Here is an 18,010-nt window from a genome sequence, read left to right as displayed (position 1 = left end):
GGGGAAGAGAAACTGCATGTACAGGGGGCAAGAGAAACCGCATGTGCAGGGGAGAAGAGATGCTGCAAGTAAAGGGGGAAAGAGAAACTGCATGAACAGGGGGGAAGAGAAACCACATGTACATTGGGGAAGAGAAACTGCATATACAGGGTGGAAGAGAAACCGCATGTGCAGTGGGGAAGAGAAACTGCATGTACAGGGGAGAAGAGAAACTGCATATACAGGTTGAGAAGAGAAACGGCAAGTACAGGGGGAAAGAGAAACCGCATGTACAGGGGGGAAGAGAAACTGCATGTACGGGGGGAAGAGAAACCGCATGTACAGGGGGAAAGAGAAACTGCATGTGCAGGAGGGAAGAGAAACTGCATGTACGGGGGAAGAGAAACCGCATGTACAGGTGAGAAGAGAAACTGCATGTAAAGGCGGGAAGAGAAACCACATGTAGAGGGGAGAAGGGAAACTGCAAATATAGGTGGGAAGAGAAACTGCATCTACAGCGGGGAAGAGAAACCGCATGTGCAGGGTGGAAGAGAAACTGCATATACAGGGGTGAAGGGAAACTGCATGTACAGGGGAAAGAGAAACCACATGTACGGCGAGTAGAGAAACCACATGTACACATGGGAAGAGAAACCATATGTAAAGGGGGAAGAGAAACCACATGTACAGGGGAGGGGGTAGAGAAACCGCAAGTACGGGGGGGAAGAGAAACCGCATGTACAGGGGGGAAGTGAAACCGCATGTACAGGGTGGAAGAGAAACTGCATGTACAGGTTGAGAAGAGAAACTGCAAGTACAGGGGGAAAGAGAAACTGCATGAACGGGGGGAAGAGAAACCGCATGTACATTGCGGAAGAGAAACTGCGTGTACAGGGGGGAATAGAAACCGCATGTACAAGGGGGAAGTGAAACTGCATGTACAGGGGGGAAGAGAAACCAGATGTACAGGGAGGAAGAGAATCCGCATGCACAGGGGGGAAGAGAAACTGCATGTACAGGGGGGAAGAGAAACCACATGTACAGGGTGGAAGAGAAACCGCATGTACAGGGGGGAAGAGAAACCACATGTACAGGGGGTAAGAGAAACCACATGTGCAGGGGAGAGGGAAGAGAAACCGCATGTACAGGGGGTAAGAGAAACCGCATGTACAGGGGGGAAGAGAAACCGCATGTACAGGGGGGAAGAGAAACTGCATGTACAGGGGGGAAGAAAAGCTGCATGTACAGGGGAGAAGAGAAACCACATGGACAGGGGTGGGAGAGAAACTGCAAGTACAGGGGGGAAGAGAAACCACGTGTACATTTGAGAAGAGAAACTGCATGTACAGGGTGGAAGAGAATCCGCATGTACAGGAGAGAAGAGAAACTGCTTATACAGGGGAGAAGAGAAACTGCATGTACTGGGGGGAAGAGAAACTGCATGTACAGGGGGAAGAGAAACCACATGGAGAGGGGTGGGAGAGAAACCGCATGTACAGGGGGGAAGAGAAACCACATGTACAGGGGGTAGAGAAATGGCATGTACTGGGGTGAGAAGAGAAACCACGTGTACAGGGGGAAGAGAAACCGCATGTACAGTGGGGAATAGAAACTGCATGCACAGGGTGGGAAGAGAATCTGCATGTACAGGGGGGAAGAGAAACCGCATGTACAGGGGTGAAGAGTAACTGCATGTACAGGGAGGAAGAGAAACCACATGTAGAGGGGGGAAGAGAAAACACATGTACAGGGCTGAAGAGAAACTGCATGTACAGGGATGAAGAGAAACCACATGTACGGGGGGAAGAGAAACTACATGTACTGGGGGGAAGAGAAACCACATGGACAGGGGGGAAGAGAAACTACATGTACTGGGGGGAAGAGAAACCACATGTACAGGGGGGAAGAGAAACCACATGTACTGGGGGGAAGAGAAACCACATGTACAGGGAGGAAGAGAAACCACATGTAGAGGGGGGAAGATAAAGCACATGTACAGGGGTGAAGAGAAACTGCATGTACAGGGAGGAAGAGAAACCACATGTACAGGGGTGAAGAGCAACTGCATGGACTGGGGTGGGAAGAGAAACAGCATGTAAAGGGGGAATAGAAACCACATGTACAGGGAGGAAGAGAAACTGCATGTACAGGGGGGAATAGAAACCACATGTACAGGGAGGAAGAGAAACCACATGTACAGGGGGGAATAGAAACCACATGTACAGGGAGGAAGAGAAACCACATATACAGGGGGGAAGAGAAACCACATGTACAGGGAGGAAGAGAAACCACATGTACAGGGGGGAAGAGAAACCACGTGCACAGGGGAAGAGAAACCACATGGACAGGGGTGGCAGAGAAACAGCATGTACAGCAGGGAAGAGAAACTGCATGTACAGGGGGCAAGAGAAACCGCATGTACCTGGAGAAGAGAAACTGCAAGTATAGGGGAGAAGAAAAACTGCATGTACAGGGAGGAAGAGAAACTGCATATACAGGGGGGACGAGAAACAGCATGTACAGTGGGGAAGAGAAACTGCATGTACAGGGGAGAAGAGAAACTGCATGTACACGTTGAGAAGAGAAACTGCAAGTACAGGGGGCAAGAAAAACTGCATGTACGGGGGGAAGAGAAACTGCATGTTTAGGGGGGAAGAAAACCGCATGTCCGGAAGGAAGAGAAACTGCATGTACAAGGGGGAAGAGAAACCGCATGTACAGGGGGGAAGAGAAACCGCATGTACAGGAGGGAAGAGAATCTGCATGTACAGGGGGGAAGAGAAACCGCATGTACAGGGGAGAAGAGAAACTGCATCTACAGGGGGGAAGAGAAAACGCATGTATAGGCTGGAAGAGAAACTGCATATACAGGGGGGTAGATAAACTGCATGTAGAGGGGGGAAGAGAAACTGCATGTACAGGGGGGAAGAGAAACCGCATGTACAATGGATGGAAGAGAAACTGTATGTACTGGGGTGGGAAGAGATACCGCATGTACAGGGGGTCAGAGAAACCATATGTACAGGGAGGAAGTGAAACTGCATGTACAAGGGATGGAAGAGAAACTGCATGTACTGGGGTGGGAAGAGAAACCGCATGTACAGGGGGTCAGAGAAACCATATGTACAGGGAGGAAGTGAAACCGCATGAAAGGGGGGGAAGAGAAACTGCATGTACAGTGGGAAAAGAAACTGCATATACAGGGGGAAAGAGAAACTGCATGTACAGAGGGGAAGAGTAACCACATGTACAGGAGGAAGAGAAACCGCATGTACAGGGGGAATAGAAACCGCATGCACAGGGGAGGGGAAGAGAAACCGCATGTACAGAAGGGAAGAGAAACGGCATGAACGGGGGGAAGAGAAACTGCATATACAGGGGAAGAGAAACTGCATGTACGGGGGGATGAGAAACCACATGTACAGGAGGGAAGACAAACTGCATATACAGGGGGGCAGAGAAACCGCATGTACAGGGGGCAAGAGAAACTGCATGTACAGGTTGAGAAGAGAAACTGCAAGTACAGGGGGAAAGAGAAACTGCATGAACAGGGGGGGGAAGAGAAACCGCATGTACATTGCGGAAGAGAAACTGCGTGTACAGGGGGGAAGAGAAACCGCATGTACAAGGGGGAAGAGAAACTGCATGTACAGGGGGGAAGAGAAACCACATGTACAGGGAGGAAGAGAAACCGCATGCACAGGGGGTAAGAGAAACTGCATGTACAGGGGGGAAGAGAAACCACATGTACAGGGTGGAAGAGAAACCGCATGTACGGGTGGAAGAGAAACCACATGTACAGGGGGTAAGAGAAACCACATGTGCAGGGGAGAGGGAAGAGAAACCGCATGTACAGGGGGGAAGAGAAACCGCATGTACAGGGGGGAAGAGAAACCGCATGTACATGGGGGAGGAGAAACTGCATGTACAGGGGGGAAGAAAAGCTGCATGTACAGGGGAGAAGAGAAACCACATGGACAGGGGTGGGAGAGAAACTGCATGTACAGGGGGGAAGAGAAACCACATGTACTTTTGAGAAGAGAAGCTGCATGTACAGGGTGGAAGAGAACCCGCATGTACAGGAGAGAAGAGAAACTGCTTATACAGGGGTGGGAGAGAAACCGCATGTACGGGGGGAAGAGAAACCACATGTACAGTGGGGAATAGAAACTGCATGCACAGGGTGGGAAGAGAATCTGCATGTACAGGGGGGAAGAGAAACCGCATGTACAGGGGTGAAGAGTAACTGCATGTACAGGGAGGAAGAGAAACCACATGTAGAGGGGGGAAGAGAAAACACATGTACAGGGGTGAAGAGAAACTGCATGTACAGGGAGGAAGAGAAACCACATGTACTGGGGGAAGAGAAACTACATGTACTGGGGGGAAGAGAAACCACATGTACAGGGGGGAAGAGAAACCGCATGTACAGGAGGGAAGAGAATCTGCATGTACAGGGGGGAAGAGAAACCGCATGTACAGGGGAGAAGAGAAACTGCATCTACAGGGGGGAAGAGAAAACGCATGTATAGGCTGGAAGAGAAACTGCATATACAGGGGGGTAGATAAACTGCATGTAGAGGGGGGAAGAGAAACTGCATGTACAGGGGGGAAGAGAAACCGCATGTACAATGGATGGAAGAGAAACTGCATGTACTGGGGTGGGAAGAGATACCGCATGTACAGGGGGTCAGAGAAACCATATGTACAGGGAGGAAGTGAAACTGCATGTACAAGGGATGGAAGAGAAACTGCATGTACTGGGGTGGGAAGAGAAACCGCATGTACAGGGGGTCAGAGAAACCATATGTACAGGGAGGAAGTGAAACCGCATGTAAGGGGGGGAAGAGAAACTGCATGTACAGTGGGAAAAGAAACTGCATATACAGGGGGAAAGAGAAACTGCATGTACAGAGGGGAAGAGTAACCACATGTACAGGAGGAAGAGAAACCGCATGTACAGGGGGAATAGAAACCGCATGCACAGGGGAGGGGAAGAGAAACCGCATGTACAGAAGGGAAGAGAAACGGCATGAACGGGGGGAAGAGAAACTGCATATACAGGGGGAAGAGAAACTGCATGTACGGGGGGATGAGAAACCACATGTACAGGAGGGAAGACAAACTGCATATACAGGGGGGCAGAGAAACCGCATGTACAGGGGGGAAGAGAAACTGCATGTACAGGTGGAGAAGAGAAACTGCAAGTACAGGGGGAAAGAGAAACTGCATGAACAGGGGGGGGAAGAGAAACTGCATGTACATTGCGGAAGAGAAACTGCGTGTACAGGGGGGAAGAGAAACCGCATGTACAAGGGGGAAGAGAAACTGCATGTACAGGGGGGAAGAGAAACCACATGTACAGGGAGGAAGAGAAACCGCATGCACAGGGGGGAAGAGAAACTGCATGTACAGGGGGGAAGAGAAACCACATGTACAGGGTGGAAGAGAAACCGCATGTACAGGAGGAAGAGAAACCGCATGTAGAGGGGGAATAGAAACTGCATGCACAGGGGAGGGGAAGAGAAACCGCATGTACAGAAGGGAAGAGAAACGGCATGAACGTGGGGAAGAGAAACTGCATATACAGGGGGAAGAGAAACTGCATGTACGGGGGAATGAGAAACCACATGTACAGGAGGGAAGACAAACTGCATGTACAGGGGGGCAGAGAAACCGCATGTACAGGGTGGAAGAGAAACCGCATGTACGGGTGGAAGAGAAACCACATGTACAGGGGATAAGAGAAACCACATGTGCAGGGGAGAGGGAAGAGAAACCGCATGTACAGGGGGGAAGAGAAACCGCATGTACAGGGGGGAAGAGAAACCGCATGTACAGGGGGGAGGAGAAACTGCATGTACAGGGGGGAAGAAAAGCTGCATGTACAGGGGAGAAGAGAAACCACATGGACAGGGGTGGGAGAGAAACTGCATGTACAGGGGGGAAGAGAAACCACATGTACATTTGAGAAGAGAAGCTGCATGTACAGGGTGGAAGAGAATCCGCATGTACAGGAGAGAAGAGAAACTGCTTATACAGGGGTGGGAGAGAAACCGCATGTACGGGGGGAAGAGAAACCACATGTACAGGGGGGAAGCGAAATGGCATGTACTGGGGTGAGAAGAGAAACCACGTGTACAGGGGGAAGAGAAACCACATGTACAGTGGGGAATAGAAACTGCATGCACAGGGTGGGAAGAGAATCTGCATGTACAGGGGGGAAGAGAAACCGCATGTACAGGGGGGAAGAGAAACCACATGTACTGGGGGGAAGAGAAACCACATGTAGAGGGGGGAATAGAAAGCACATGTACAGGGGTGAAGAGAAACTGCATGTACAGGGAGGAAGAGAAACCAGATGTACGGGGGTGAAGAGAAACTACATGTACAGGGAGGAAGAGAAACCACATGTACAGGGGGGAAGAGAAACCACATGTACTGGGGGGAAGAGAAACCACATGTACAGGGAGGAAGAGAAACCACATGTACAGGGGGGAAGAGAAACTGCATCTACAGGGGGGAAGAGAAAACGCATGTATAGGCTGGAAGAGAAACTGCATATACAGGGGGGTAGATAAACTGCATGTAGAGGGGGGAAGAGAAACTGCATGTACAGGGGGGAAGAGAAACCGCATGTACAATGGATGGAAGAGAAACTGCATGTACTGGGGTGGGAAGAGATACCGCATGTACAGGGGGTCAGAGAAACCATATGTACAGGGAGGAAGTGAAACTGCATGTACAAGGGATGGAAGAGAAACTGCATGTACTGGGGTGGGAAGAGAAACCGCATGTACAGGGGGTCAGAGAAACCATATGTACAGGGAGGAAGTGAAACCGCATGTAAGGGGGGGAAGAGAAACTGCATGTACAGTGGGAAAAGAAACTGCATATACAGGGGGAAAGAGAAACTGCATGTACAGAGGGGAAGAGTAACCACATGTACAGGAGGAAGAGAAACCGCATGTACAGGGGGAATAGAAACCGCATGCACAGGGGAGGGGAAGAGAAACCGCATGTACAGAAGGGAAGAGAAACGGCATGAACGGGGGGAAGAGAAACTGCATATACAGGGGGAAGAGAAACTGCATGTACGGGGGGATGAGAAACCACATGTACAGGAGGGAAGACAAACTGCATATACAGGGGGGCAGAGAAACCGCATGTACAGGGGGGAAGAGAAACTGCATGTACAGGTGGAGAAGAGAAACTGCAAGTACAGGGGGAAAGAGAAACTGCATGAACAGGGGGGGGAAGAGAAACCGCATGTACATTGCGGAAGAGAAACTGCGTGTACAGGGGGGAAGAGAAACCGCATGTACAAGGGGGAAGAGAAACTGCATGTACAGGGGGGAAGAGAAACCACATGTACAGGGAGGAAGAGAAACCGCATGCACAGGGGGGAAGAGAAACTGCATGTACAGGGGGGAAGAGAAACCACATGTACAGGGTGGAAGAGAAACCGCATGTACAGGAGGAAGAGAAACCGCATGTAGAGGGGGAATAGAAACTGCATGCACAGGGGAGGGGAAGAGAAACCGCATGTACAGAAGGGAAGAGAAACGGCATGAACGTGGGGAAGAGAAACTGCATATACAGGGGGAAGAGAAACTGCATGTACGGGGGAATGAGAAACCACATGTACAGGAGGGAAGACAAACTGCATGTACAGGGGGGCAGAGAAACCGCATGTACAGGGTGGAAGAGAAACCGCATGTACGGGTGGAAGAGAAACCACATGTACAGGGGGTAAGAGAAACCACATGTGCAGGGGAGAGGGAAGAGAAACCGCATGTACAGGGGGGAAGAGAAACCGCATGTACAGGGGGGAAGAGAAACCGCATGTACAGGGGGGAGGAGAAACTGCATGTACAGGGGGGAAGAAAAGCTGCATGTACAGGGGAGAAGAGAAACCACATGGACAGGGGTGGGAGAGAAACTGCATGTACAGGGGGGAAGAGAAACCACATGTACATTTGAGAAGAGAAGCTGCATGTACAGGGTGGAAGAGAATCCGCATGTACAGGAGAGAAGAGAAACTGCTTATACAGGGGTGGGAGAGAAACCGCATGTACGGGGGGAAGAGAAACCACATGTACAGGGGGGAAGCGAAATGGCATGTACTGGGGTGAGAAGAGAAACCACGTGTACAGGGGGAAGGGAAACCACATGTACCGTGGGGAATAGAAACTGCATGCACAGGGTGGGAAGAGAATCTGCATGTACAGGGGGGAAGAGAAACCGCATGTACAGGGGGGAAGAGAAACCACATGTACTGGGGGGAAGAGAAACCACATGTAGAGGGGGGAATAGAAAGCACATGTACAGGGGTGAAGAGAAACTGCATGTACAGGGAGGAAGAGAAACCACATGTACGGGGGTGAAGAGAAACTACATGTACAGGGAGGAAGAGAAACCACATGTACAGGGGGGAAGAGAAACCACATGTACTGGGGGGAAGAGAAACCACATGTACAGGGAGGAAGAGAAACCACATGTACAGGGGGGAAGAGAAACCACGTGCACAGGGGAAGAGAAACCACATGGACAGGGGTGGCAGAGAAACAGCATGTACAGCGGGGAAGAGAAACTGCATGTACAGGGGGCAAGAGAAACCGCATGTACCTGGAGAAGAGAAACTGCAAGTATAGGGGAGAAGAGAAACTGCATGTACAGGGAGGAAGAGAAACTGCATATACAGGGGGGAAGAGAAACTGCATGTTCAGGGGGGAAGAGAAACCGCATGTCCGGGGGGAAGAGAAACTGCATGTACAAGGGGGAAGAGAAACCGCATGTACAGGGGGGAAGAGAAACCGCATGTACAGGAGGGAAGAGAATCTGCATGTACAGGGGGGAAGAGAAACCGCATGTACAGGGGAGAAGAGAAACTGCATGTACAGGGAGGAAGAGAAACCACACGTACAGGGGAGAAGAGAAACTGCTTATACAGGTGGGAAGAGAAACTGCATCTACAGGGGGGAAGAGAAAACGCATGTACAGGCTGGAAGAGAAACTGCATATACAGGGGGGTAGATAAACTGCATGTAGAGGGGGAAAGAGAAACTGCATGTACAGGGGGGAAGAGAAACCGCATGTACAATGGATGGAAGAGAAACTGCATGTACTGGGGTGGGAAGAGATACCGCATGTACAGGGGGTCAGAGAAACCATATGTACAGGGCGGAAGTGAAACTGCATGTACAAGGGATGGAAGAGAAACTGCATGTACTGGGGTGGGAAGAGAAACCGCATGTACAGGGGGTCAGAGAAACCATATGTACAGGGAGGAAGTGAAACCGCATGTAAGGGGGGAAGAGAAACTGCATGTACAGGGGGAAAGAAACTGCATATACAGGGGGAAAGAGAAACTGCATGTACAGAGGGGAAGAGTAACCACATGTACAGGAGGAAGAGAAACCGCATGTACAGGGGGAATAGAAACTGCATGCACAGGGGAGGGGAAGAGAAACTGCATGTACAGAAGGGAAGAGAAACGGCATGAACGGGGGGAAGAGAAACTGCATATACAGGGGGAAGAGAAACTGCATGTACGGGGGGATGAGAAACCACATGTACAGGAGGGAAGACAAACTGCATGTACAGGGGGGCAGAGAAACCGCATGTACAGGGGGGAAGAGAAACTGCATGTACGGGTTGAGAAGAGAAACTGCAAGTACAGGGGGAAAGAGAAACTGCATGAACAGGGGGGGAAGAGAAACCGCATGTACATTGCGGAAGAGAAACTGCGTGTACAGGGGGGAAGAGAAACCGCATGTACAAGGGGGAAGAGAAACTGCATGTGCAGGGGGGAAGAGAAACCAGATGTACAGGGAGGACGAGAAACCGCATACACAGGGGGGGAGAGAAACTGCATGTACAGGGGGGAAGAGAAACCACATGTACAGGGTGGAAGAGAAACCGCATGTATGGGTGGAAGAGAAACCACATGTGCAGGGGAGAGGGAAGAGAAACCGCATGTACAGGGGGGGAAGAGAAACCGCATGTACAGGGGGGAAGAGAAACCGCATGTACAGGGGGGAGGAGAAACTGCATGTACAGGGGGGAAGAAAAGCTGCATGTACAGGGGAGAAGAGAAACCACATGGACATGGGTGGGAGAGAAACTGCATGTACAGGGGGGAAGAGAAACCACATGTACATTTGAGAAGAGAAGCTGCATGTACAGGGTGGAAGAGAATCCGCATGTACAGGGGAGAAGAGAAACTGCTTATACAGGTGGGAAGAGAAACTGCATCTACAGGGGGGAAGAGAAAACGCATGTACAGGCTGGAAGAGAAACTGCATATACAGGGGGGTAGATAAACTGCATGTAGAGGGGGGAAGAGAAACTGCATGTACAGGGGGGAAGAGAAACCGCATGTACAATGGATGGAAGAGAAACTGCATGTACTGGGGTGGGAAGAGATACCGCATGTACAGGGGGTCAGAGAAACCATATGTACAGGGCGGAAGTGAAACTGCATGTACAAGGGATGGAAGAGAAACTGCATGTACTGGGGTGGGAAGAGGAACCGCATGTACAGGGGGTCAGAGAAACCATATGTACAGGGAGGAAGTGAAACCGCATGTAAGGGGGGAAGAGAAACTGCATGTACAGGGGGAAAGAAACTGCATATACAGGGGGAAAGAGAAACTGCATGTACAGAGGGGAAGAGTAACCACATGTACAGGAGGAAGAGAAACCGCATGTACAGGGGGAATAGAAACTGCATGCACAGGGGAGGGGAAGAGAAACCGCATGTACAGGGGGGAAGAGAAACTGCATGAACGGGGGGAAGAGAAACTGCATATACAGGGGGAAGAGAAACTGCATGTACGGGGGGATGAGAAACCACATGTACAGGAGGGAAGACAAACTGCATGTACAGGGGGGCAGAGAAACCGCATGTACAGGGGGGAAGAGAAACTGCATGTACGGGTTGAGAAGAGAAACTGCAAGTACAGGGGGAAAGAGAAACTGCATGAACAGGGGGGAAGAGAAACCGCATGTACATTGCGGAAGAGAAACTGCGTGTACAGGGGGGAAGAGAAACCGCATGTACAAGGGGGAAGAGAAACTGCATGTACAGGGGGGAAGAGAAACCAGATGTACAGGGAGGAAGAGAAACCGCATGCACAGGGGGGAAGAGAAACTGCATGTACAGGGGGGAAGAGAAACCACATGTACAGGGTGGAAGAGAAACCGCATGTATGGGTGGAAGAGAAACCACATGTGCAGGGGAGAGGGAAGAGAAACCGCATGTACAGGGGGGAAGAGAAACCGCATGTACAGGGGGAAGAGAAACCGCATGTACGGGGGGAGGAGAAACTGCATGTACAGGGGGGAAGAAAAGCTGCATGTACAGGGGAGAAGAGAAACCACATGGACATGGGTGGGAGAGAAACTGCATGTACAGGGGGGAAGAGAAACCACATGTACATTTGAGAAGAGAAGCTGCATGTACAGGGTGGAAGAGAATCCGCATGTACAGGAGAGAAGAGAAACTGCTTATACAGGGGAGAAGAGAAACTGCATGTACTGGGGGGAAGAGAAACTGCATGTACAGGGGGAAGAGAAACCACATGGAGAGGGGTGGGAGAGAAACCGCATGTTCAGGGGGGAAGAGAAACCACATGTACAGGGGGGAAGATAAATGGCATGTACTGGGATGAGAAGAGAAACCACGTGTACAGGGGGAAGAGAAACCGCATGTACAGTGGGGAATAGAAACTGCATGCACAGGTTGGGAAGAGAATCTGCATGTACAGGGGGGAAGAGAAACCGCAAGTACAGGGGTGAAGAGTAACCGCATGTACAGGGGGGAAGAGAAACTGCATGTACGGGGAGGGGAGAGAAACTGCAAGTACAGGGGGGAAGAGAAACCACATGTACAGGGAGGAAGAGAAACCACATGTAGAGGGGGGAAGAGAAAACACATGTACAGGGGTGAGGAGAAACTGCATGTACAGGGAGGAAGAGAAACCACATGTACTGGGGGAAGAGAAACCACATGTACTGGGAGGAAGAGACACCACATGTAGAGGGGGGAAGAGAAAGCACATGTACAGGGGTGAAGAGAAACTGCATGTACAGGGAGGAACAGAAACCACATGTACAGGGGGGAAGAGAAACCACATGTACTGGGGGGAAGAGAAACCACATGTACAGATAGGAAGAGAAACCACATGTACAGGGGGAAGAGAAACCACGTGTACAGGGGGAAGAGAAACCACATGGACAGGGGTGGCAGAGAAACTGCATGTACAGCGGGGAAGAGAAACTGCATGTACCTGGAGAAGAGAAACTGCAAGTATAGGGGAGAAGAGAAACTGCATGTACAGGGAGGATGAGAAACTGCATATACAGGGGGGAAGAGAAACAGCATGTACAGTGGGGAAGAGAAACTGCAAGTACAGGGGGAAAGAGAAACTGCATGTACGGGGGGAAGAGAAACCGCACGTACAGGGGAGAAGAGAAACTGCATGTACGGGGGGAAGAGAAACCGCATGTACAGGGGAGAAGAGAAACTGCATGTACAGGGGGGAAGAGAAACCACACGTACAGGGGAGAATAGAAACTGCTTATACAGGTGGGAAGAGAAACTGCATCTACAGGGGGGAAGAGAAAACGCATGTACAGGCTGGAAGAGAAACTGCATATACAGGGGGGAAGATAAACTCCATGTAGAGGGGGGAAGAGAAACTGCATATACAGGGGGGAAGAGAAACCGCATGTGCAAGGGATGGAAGAGAAACTGCATGTACTGGGGTGGGAAGAGAAACCGCATGTACAGGGGGTCAGAGAAACCATATGTACAGGGAGGAAGTGAAACCGCATGTAAGGGGGGATGAGAAACTGCATGTACAATGGGAAAAGAAACTGCATATACAGGGGGAAAGAGAAACTGCATGTACAGAGGGGAAGAGTAACCACATGTACAGTGGGGAAGAGAAACCGCATGTACAGGGCGGAACAGAAACCGCATGCACAGGGGAGGGGAAGAGAAACCACATGTACAGGGGGGAAGAGAAACGGCATGAACGGGGGGAAGAGAAACTGCATATACAGGGGGAAGAGAAACTGCATGTACAGGGGGGATGAGAAACCACATGTACAGTAGGGAAGAGAAACCGCATTTACAGGGGGGGGGGGAAGAGAAACGGCATGTAAAGGGGGAAGAGAAACCGCATGTACAGTTGGGAAGAGGAAGCACATGTACGGGAGGAAGAGAAACCGCATGTACTGGGGGGAAGAGAAACCACAAGTACAGGGGGAAGAGAAACCACATGTACGGGGGGGGGAGGGAAGAGAAACCACATGTACAGGAGGGAAGAGAAACCACATGTACTGGGGTGGGAAGAGAAACTGCATGTACACGGGGGATGAGAAACCACTTGTACGGGCGGAAGAGAAGCTGAATGTGCAGGGGGGCAGAGAAACGACATGTACAGGGGGGAAGAGAAACCGCATGTACAGGGGAGAAGAGAAACTGCATATACAGTGTGTAAGTGAAACTGCATGTACAGGGGGGAAGAGAAACCGCATGTACAGGGGAGAAGAGAAACTGCATATACAGTGTGTAAGTGAAACTGCATGTACAGGGGGGAAGAGAAACCACATGTACAGGGAGGAAGAGAAACCGCAAGTACAGGGGGGAAGAGAAACAGCATGTACAGGAGGGAAGAGTAACCGCCTGTACGGGGGGAACAGAAACCACATGTACAGGCGACACGAGAACTCACATGTACTGGGGAGGGGGCAGAGAAACCACATGTACAGGGAGCAAGAGAAAACACATGGACAGGGAGGAAGAGAAACTGCATATACAGGGGGGAAGAGGATCCACATGTACAGGGGTAAGAGAAACCCGATGTACAGGTGGGAAGACAAACCGCATGTACAGGGGGGAAGAGAAACCACATGTACAGGGGTGGAGAGAAACCACATGGACAGGGGTGGGAGAGAAACCGCATGTTCAGGTGGGAAGAGAAACCACATGTACAGGGGGAAAGAGAAACAGCATGTACAGGGGAGAAGAGAAACTGCATGTACAGGGGGGAAGAGAAACTGCATGTACAGGGGAGAAGAGAAACCACATGGACGGGGGTGGGAGAGAAACCACATGTACAGCGGGGAAGAGAAACTGCATGTACAGGGGAGGGGGAAAAGAAACCGCATGTATGGGGGGTGAAAGAGAAACCGCATGTACAGGGGGGAAGAGAAACCGCATGTACAGGGGGGAAGAGAAACCACATGTACAGGGAGGAAGAGAAACCGCATGCAGAAGGGGGAAGAGAAACTGCATATACAGGGGGGAAGGGAAACTGCATGTACAGGGGGGAAAAGAAACCACATGTACAGGGGGGAAGAGAAACCGCATGTACACAGGGGAAGAGAAACCATATGTACAGGGGGAAGAGAAACCACATGTACAGGGGAGGGGGAAGAGAAACCGCATGTACGGGGAGGAAGAGAAACCGCATGTACAGGGGGGAAGAGAAACCGCATGTACAGGGGGGAAGAGAAACTGCATGTACAGGGGACAAGAGAAAGCGCATGTACAGGGGAGAAGAGAATCTGCAAGCACAGAAGAGAAGAGAAACTGCATGTACAGCGAGGAAGAGAAACTGCATATACAGGGTGGAAGAGAAACCGCATGTACATTGGGGAAGAGAAACTGCATGTACAGGGGGGAAGAGAAACCGCATGTACAAGGTGGAAGAGATACTGCATGTACAGGGGGGAAGAGAAACTGCATGTACAGGGAGGAAGAGAAACCGCATGTAAAGGAGTGAAGAGAAACTGCATGTACGGGGGGAAGAGAATCCGCATATACAGGGGAGAAGACAAACTGCATGTACCTGGAGAAGAGAAACCACATGTACAGGGGAGAAGAGAAACTGCATATACAGGGGGGAAGATAAACTGCATGTAGAGGGGGGAAGAGAAACTGCATGTACAGAGGGGAAGAGAAACCGCATGTACAAGGGATGGAAGAGAAACTGCATGTACTGGGGTGGGAAGAGAAACCGCATGTACAGGGGGTCAGAGAAACCACATGTACAGGGAGGAAGTGAAACCGCATGTACAGGGGGGAAGAGAAACGGCATGTACACAGGGGAAGAGAAACCATATGTACTGGGGGGAAGAGAAACCACATGTACAGGGGATGGGGAAGAGTAACCGCATGTACAGGGGGGAAGAGAAACTGCATGTACAGGGGGCAAGAGAAACTGCATGAACAGGGGTGAAGAGAAACCACATGTACATTGGGGAAGAGAAACTGCATGTACAGGGGGGAAGAGAAACCGCATGTACAGGGGGGAATAGAAACCGCATGTACAGGAGGGAACAGAAACTGCATGTACGGGGGGAAGAGAAACCGCATGTACAGGGGAGAAGAGAAACTGCATGTAAAGGGGGGAAGAGAAACCACATGTAGAGGGTAGAAGAGAAACTGCATATACAGGCGGAAAGAGAAACTGCATCTACAGGGGGGAAGAGAAACCGCATGTGCAGGGTGGAAGAGAAACTGCATGTGCAGGGTGGAAGAGAAACTGCATGTAGAGGGGGGAAGATAAACTGCATGTAGAGGGGGGAAGAGAAACTGCATGTACAGAGGGGAAGAGAAACCACATGTACAAGGGATGGAAGAGAAACTGCATGTACTGGCTTGGGAAGAGAAACTGCATGTACAGGGGGTCAGAGAAACCACATGTACAGGGAGGAAGTGAAACCGCATGTACAGGGGGGAAGAGAAACGGTATGTACAGGGGATGGGGAAGAGAAACCGCATGTACGGGGCGGGGAAGAGAAACCGCATGTACAGGGGGGAAGAGAAACTGCATGTACAGGGGGCAAGAGAAACTGCATGTGCAGGGGAGAAGAGATACTGCAAGTACAGGGGGAAAGAGAAACTTCATGAACAGGGGGGAAGAGAAACCACATGTACATTGGGGATGAGAAACTGCATGTACAGGGGGGAAGAGAAACCGCATGTACAGGGGGGAATAGAAACCGCATGTACAGGAGGGAACAGAAACTGCATGTACGGGGGGAAGAGAAACCGCATGTACAGGGGAGAAGAGAAACTGCATGTAAAGGGGGGAAGAGAAACCACATGTAGAGGGGAGAAGAGAAACTGCATATACAGGGGGGGAAGAGAAACCGCATGTACAGGGGGGAAGAGAAACCGCATGTACAGGGGGGAGGAGAAACTGCATGTACAGGGGGGAAGAAAAGCTGCATGTACAGGGGAGAAGAGAAACCACATGGACATGGGTGGGAGAGAAACTGCATGTACAGGGGGGAAGAGAAACCACATGTACATTTGAGAAGAGAAGCTGCATGTACAGGGTGGAAGAGAATCCGCAAGTACAGGGGAGAAGAGAAACTGCTTATACAGGTGGGAAGAGAAACTGCATCTACAGGGGGGAAGAGAAAACGCATGTACAGGCTGGAAGAGAAACTGCATATACAGGGGGGTAGATAAACTGCATGTAGAGGGGGGAAGAGAAACTGCATGTACAGGGGGGAAGAGAAACCGCATGTACAATGGATGGAAGAGAAACTGCATGTACTGGGGTGGGAAGAGATACCGCATGTACAGGGGGTCAGAGAAACCATATGTACAGGGCGGAAGTGAAACTGCATGTACAAGGGATGGAAGAGAAACTGCATGTACTGGGGTGGGAAGAGGAACCGCATGTACAGGGGGTCAGAGAAACCATATGTACAGGGAGGAAGTGAAACCGCATGTAAGGGGGGAAGAGAAACTGCATGTACAGGGGGAAAGAAACTGCATATACAGGGGGAAAGAGAAACTGCATGTACAGAGGGGAAGAGTAACCACATGTACAGGAGGAAGAGAAACCGCATGTACAGGGGGAATAGAAACTGCATGCACAGGGGAGGGGAAGAGAAACCGCATGTACAGGGGGGAAGAGAAACAGCATGAACGGGGGGAAGAGAAACTGCATATACAGGGAGAAGAGAAACTGCATGTACGGGGGGATGAGAAACCACATGTACAGGGGGGGGGAAGAGAAACGGCATGTAAAGGGGGAAGAGAAACCGCATGTACAGTTGGGAAGAGGAAGCACATGTACGGGAGGAAGAGAAACCGCATGTACTGGGGGGAAGAGAAACCACAAGTACAGGGGGAAGAGAAACCACATGTACGGGGGGGGGGAGGGAAGAGAAACCACATGTACAGGAGGGAAGAGAAACCACATGTACTGGGGTGGGAAGAGAAACTGCATGTACACGGGGGATGAGAAACCACTTGTACGGGCGGAAGAGAAGCTGAATGTGCAGGGGGGCAGAGAAACGACATGTACAGTGGGGAAGAGAAACCGCATGTACAGGGGAGAAGAGAAACTGCATATACAGTGTGTAAGTGAAACTGCATGTACAGGGGGGAAGAGAAACCGCATGTACAGGGGAGAAGAGAAACTGCATATACAGTGTGTAAGTGAAACTGCATGTAAAGGGGGGAAGAGAAACCACATGTACAGGGAGGAAGAGAAACCGCAAGTACAGGGGGGAAGAGAAACAGCATGTACAGGAGGGAAGAGTAACCGCCTGTACGGGGGGAACAGAAACCACATGTACAGGCGGCACGAGAACTCACATGTACTGGGGAGGGGGCAGAGAAACCACATGTACAGGGAGCAAGAGAAAACACATGGACAGGGAGGAAGAGAAACTGCATATACAGGGGGGAAGAGGATCCACATGTACAGGGGTAAGAGAAACCCGATGTACAGGTGGGAAGACAAACCGCATGTACAGGGGGGAAGAGAAACCACATGTACAGGGGTGGAGAGAAACCACATGGACAGGGGTGGGAGAGAAACCGCATGTTCAGGTGGGAAGAGAAACCACATGTACAGGGGGAAAGAGAAACAGCATGTACAGGGGAGAAGAGAAACTGCATGTACAGGGGGGAAGAGAAACTGCATGTACAGGGGAGAAGAGAAACCACATGGACGGGGGTGGGAGAGAAACCACATGTACAGCGGGGAAG

Source organism: Carcharodon carcharias, chromosome 19 (genome assembly GCF_017639515.1).
Source record: "Carcharodon carcharias isolate sCarCar2 chromosome 19, sCarCar2.pri, whole genome shotgun sequence".
Classification (NCBI taxonomy): domain Eukaryota; kingdom Metazoa; phylum Chordata; class Chondrichthyes; order Lamniformes; family Lamnidae; genus Carcharodon; species Carcharodon carcharias.
This window is presented reverse-complemented; position numbering follows the sequence as displayed.